The 5,456-nt window shown below is 35.6% G+C and overlaps 1 protein-coding gene across 2 annotated transcripts in view; it reads left to right on the top strand.

The window, feature by feature from the left end:
• The window catches only part of LRRK1 (leucine rich repeat kinase 1), a 218,690-nt gene that overhangs the window by 38,829 nt on the left and 174,405 nt on the right, over window positions 1-5,456 (top strand). The window lies entirely within an intron of this gene.

Below are 5,456 nucleotides of genomic sequence, written 5' to 3'. Positions count from 1 at the left end.
CCAGGTCTGCTGTGAGTGGGCATTGGCTCAATGCCAGTGAGTTTGATTTGGGTTTTTAAGTCCACCCATAATCAACTTTACAATGCTCTCTGATAGCAAGGTGAATATTCACATACCTGGACTGTGGGCAGAGGGGATTCCCTGGAAGTTTAATCCATGTGTGGGTCCTGCAAATAGATTTTGAGCTTCCACCATCGTCCACAGCATTCTGCAAACCAAGTATTCACAATTTAAGCTCTGATACAATTCCTTCTGTCAGATTTAAATTTAACTATTTACAATCCTTGGATAACACATGCTTGCATGCTTCTTCCATGTGGACTTCATTGTCACCTCACTTAGGTGGCTACTTGTTTTAAGATAAGTCATTAAGACACAGCAGCTATTCTTTCTGATAACTGTCATCATCTGGTTTCTTTACCACGCTTTGCTGTAGCATCCATATCTTCAGTGATCTCTTCATGAGGGTGAGTATCAAGTAGGGCCATGTCATAACAACTAATTATCCTTAGATTGAGGCTAGAATTAAATATGAATCAAAAATTTAGTCATATCATCTGTGGTATATATATGTCTCTGATATACTTTAGAGGCATCATTATTACTTTATGATAGAGAACATTATAAATCAACCATCTGGGAAATAAAGGAATTCTATTGATAGCGTGTTAATTTAACCAATGGTATAGAATTTAAAACACTTTTGCGAAAAGGAAATTATACAAGTATGTAGGCTGGTTTCAGACAACAATACATGAATTTTGATTTGTACAGACTCTACACACTAAAGTCTAAGCACATGGCCTGGGTCATCATGGATAGAAACTAGGTGAAAAATGTCCAATCAGTAACATAGTGCAAGTCAGTCATATACTCCTCCTTTGGTCCTATATAATTATTATTAAGTGTTGGGGAGTTGCTCTGCTCTGTTGAAGCACTAACAGAAGTGTAATCGCCTTCTCCCAGACATACACAGCCCCCTTGTCCCACCCTGGCTTGAATTTCCAGTAAGGTTCACTATCACTCTTGTACGGGGATGTCTGTTGATTTGGAGTGAGCTCAGCATGTTAGCAATTGAATGGTCTTCTCCCTCTCCCCACATCTGGAATTGACCATGGCTGAGGTGAGATCTTCTCTAACAAAATTCTTTTTAATGTGTGCATATAAAGGATGTGAGACTTGGTTCATGGGCACTACGCACGCTCTCTACCTCGTTACTTGGGAGACCAGTATAGAAAATTATACTACCTGAGAGCAGATCCTACCTTCTTCTTGGCATTTATCCTTACAGTAATGGACTCATACAACTTTGTCCTTTTGTCATTGACTAACTTCACTCAGCTTAATGGTTTCCAGGTGTTGCCATGTCAGGAGGTGTTTCATGATTACATAGCTGTTTTTTAAGGATGCATAGTATTCCATTATGTGTATGTACCATAATTTCTTTATCTAATTCTTCTACTGAAGGGCATTTGGGCTGTTTCCATCTTCTTGCTGTTGTGAACTTTGCCACAATGCATTTGGGAGAGAGCACACGTCTATTCCTGTTCTGTCTCATTTCTTTTTTTAACTTTTTTTTGAACTTCTTCCACATATCATATAATTCAATAGTTCAGTCATATCAAGATCATTACCCCAGTCAATTTTAGAACATTTTTTTCCTCCTGGTACTCATTGTTATTTGTGTAATTTTAAAAATTATGGCAAAAATATACACAACAAAACATTCTCCAACTCAACAACTTCTAAATGTATAATTTATTGCCATTGATTATACACTTCATGTTGTACAACCATTATTGATATCCTTTTGCAAATTGTTCCACCACTATTTACATGAACTCAATGCCCCCTAAGCAAATACTCTTCCTCGTTTACCTATGATAACCATTGATGAGTCTGATAGCTCTGAGGTTTACTTTTAGGTCTTTAATCCATCTTGAGTTTGTTTTTGTGCATGGGGAGAGATATGGGTCTTACTTCATTCTTCTGCATATGGAAATCCAGTTTGTCCAACACCAGTTGTTGAAGAGGCTGTCTGTCCATTGTAAATTTCTAGGTCTTTTGTCCAAGATTAGTTGCCTGAAGGTTGATGCATTGATGTCTGGGTTTACTGTTCTGACCCATTGGTCTACATACCTCTCAAGTACCAGGCTGATTTGACTACTGCGGCTACGTAGGAGGTTTTTAGGTCAGGTAATGTGAGGCCTCCTACTTGGTTCCTCTTTTTAAGAAGTTATTTGCATGTCCTGGGTCTTTTGTCTGCCCATATGAAATTGGTAATTTTTCCATTTCTTTAAGGAATGTATTTGGGAATTGGCTTGAGATTCCATGGTATATGTAGATTGATTTAGGTAGTATTGACATTTTCATAGTATTAAGTCTGCCTATCCATGAGCATGGAATATTCTTCCAATATGTAGGGGGGTTTTTTGTTTGTTTCTTGTGGTAGTGTTCTGTCATTTTCTCTGTATAGGTCTTTTCTTTCTGTCCTTAGGTTTATTCCTATATATTCCATCTTTTGTGTGGTTATTATAAATGGTACTGCTTTCTTAATGACTTTTTGTAGCTTTCTTTGCTGGTATCGTTCTTCAGCAGATGGAGCTCCAATATTCCAGCACCATATGTTGCAGAGGGTGTCCCTTTCCCATCTAATGTCTTTTGGTCCTTTGTTGAAAATCCACTATGTGTATGCGGATGCTTTTATTTCTGAGTTTTCTATTGTTTCACCGATCTTGTGTCTATCATTTTTTGGACTATTCTGCTTTGTAGAAGGTTTTGAGGTCGGGTAGTGCAGGGCCTCCAACTTTATTCTTTCCTATGAGCAATTCTTTGCTTATCCTGGATCTCTTCCCTCTCCATGTGAAGCTGGTACTGGTTTTTCCATTTCTCTAAAGAATGGCATTTGGATTTAGATCAGAATTGCATTGTATTTATAGATTGCTTTAGTAGTATTGACATTTTCACAATATTAAAGCTTCTTGCTCATGACCACGTGATATTTCTCCATTTGTGTAGGTCTCTTTAGTTTCTTGTAATAATAATGTTCTGTAGTATTCTTTGTATAGGACTTTTGTTTCTTCAGATAGGTTTACTCTTGAGTATTTCACATTTTGTATAGCTATTGTAAAAAGTATTGATTTATTAATGTCTTCTTTGGAGCTCTCTTCATTAATATACAGGAGTTTGATTGATTTCTACTTGTTAATCTTTTATCCTGATACTTTATTAAATCCTTCCATTGTTTCTAACAGTCATTTCGTGGAGTTCTTGGGGTTCTCTCTCTATAAAATCATGTCATCTGTAAATAGCAAGTTTCATTTCTTCTTTTCCCAATTGCATACCTCTGACATCTTTCTGTTGTATAATGGTTCTAAGACTTCCAGCAAGATATTGAGTAAAAGTGGTAATAGGGGTCTCCTTGTCTAGTTCTTATTCTTAGGGGAAGTATTTTCCATTTCTCCCCATTCAGCATGATATTGACCATTGAATTTTTGTATATAGTCTTTATTATATTGAAGTATTCCCTTCTATTCATATTTTATTGAGTATTTTTATCAGAAATAGGTGTTAGTATTATCACATGCTTTTTCTGCATCTATTGATATGATAATGTGGTTCTTATTCTTTGGCTTGCACATGTGGTTGATTACATTTTATTTTGAATGTTGAGCCATCCGTATATCCCTGGTATGAATCCTACTTGGTCATAATTGATCATTTTTGATATATTGTTGGATTCTATTGGCCATAATTTTGTTGAAGATTTTTGCATCTATGTCCATGCGGGATATTGGTCTTTAGTTTTCTGTCTTTTGGGAAGTTTGCCTAGTTTTGGTATCAGGGTTATTCTCACTTCATAGAATGAATGTCGTTGTTTTCTGTCTCTTTTTATCTTCTGGAATAGGCTGTGTATAGTTGATAATCCCTGAATACTTGGCAGAATTCCCCTGTGAAGCCATCTGGTCCTGAGATTTTCTTGGTTGGAAGTTTCTTGATGGCCTTCTCTATTTCTTCATTGGCTATGGGTCTTTTCAGGTTTTCTACACCCCTATGTGTTTATTTGGGTAGCTGGTGTATTTCTAAGTATTTGTTCATTTCTTCTAGATTATCAAACTTGTTGGCGTATAGTCTTTCATAGTAATGTGTTATTATTCTTTTTATTTCATTTGGATCTGTTGTGGTGTCACCATTTTCATCTCTGATTCTAGATATTTGTACCTTCTCTTTTTTTCCCCCTTGTTAAGTTTGCCAGAAGTTTTTCAGTTTTGTAAATCTTTTCCAAAAACAACTTCTTGTCTTACTGATTTTTTTCCCTACTGCTTTTGTTTTGCTTTGTTTTCTGGTTCATTTATCTCTGCTCTCATCTTTGTAATTTCTTTTCTTCTGTCGTTGGAAGGCTTATGTTGTTGCCTTTGTTCTAATTGTTGGAGGTTTTGTGTTAAGTTGTGGTTTTAGATTTCTCCACTGCTTTCATTTATAAGTTGATTGCTATAAACTGTCCTCTGGTGACTTTTTGCTATGCCCCAACTGTTTTGGTGTGATGTCTTATAATTTTCATTTGTTTCAAGGAATTTCTTAATTCTATCTCTTATTTCATCTATTACACAGTCGTTTTTAAGTAGTATCTTAATTAGTTTCCATGTGTTTATGGTCCTGTTCTTTCTATCAGTGACTTCCAATTTAATAGTTTTCTGATCTGAGAAAATGGAGCATAGGACTTCAATGTTTCTGAATTTGTTGAGGCTTGTTTTGTGACTTAACATGTGATCTATTCCAGAATTGTACCATTGAGTTTCTCATATGATCTGTCTTTCCTTGAGTGTGGTTGAATTCTTCTACTGTTATTGTTGAGCTCTAACTTTTGTTTCTAACTGATCATTTTAAAGCTCAACAATAATAGTCTCTCCTCATGTTACTTGTCTAGAAGTCTATTATATTTGAGATTAATATTGCTGCTCATAACTTTTTGTGGTTGCCATTGACTTGGTAAATTTTGGACATCCTTTGATTTTTAAATGATTTTGCCTTTAAGTTAAGGTATGTCTCTTATAGACAGCTTATAGATGTGTCTTACTTTTTAATCCAGTCTGTTACTCTGTCTTTTAATTTGTGCATTTAATCCGTTGACATTCAGTTTCATTATTGACATTCAGTGTCATATGCATGTTTGTTGCTGTCATTTTGTTGTGTTTGTCTCCCCTCCCCCTTCCTTTTTTCTTCCTTTTTTGCGCTTTTCCTGGTGTCTTTGTTTCTACTCTATTTCTACATTGTACTTAGGGGTGCTTTCATTTTATTGGTTTCTGGGTAGTGTTGTGATGTGTGATGCTCTCAGGTTTATCTGCTGTTGTTGATTATTCTCTGTCCATAATGAATTTGGTTAATATTTTTTGTATTGCTGGTCTTGTTTGTGTGAATTCTTTTAATTTTTCTTTATCTTGGAATATCTTTATTTT

Source organism: Echinops telfairi, unplaced genomic scaffold (assembly GCF_000313985.2).
Source record: "Echinops telfairi isolate 266 unplaced genomic scaffold, ASM31398v2 ScPeMD7_7;HRSCAF=31, whole genome shotgun sequence".
In the NCBI taxonomy this organism is placed as follows: Eukaryota; Metazoa; Chordata; class Mammalia; order Afrosoricida; family Tenrecidae; genus Echinops; species Echinops telfairi.
Note: the sequence above shows the minus strand (reverse complement) of the source record. Positions and strands in the feature narration are given on the sequence as shown.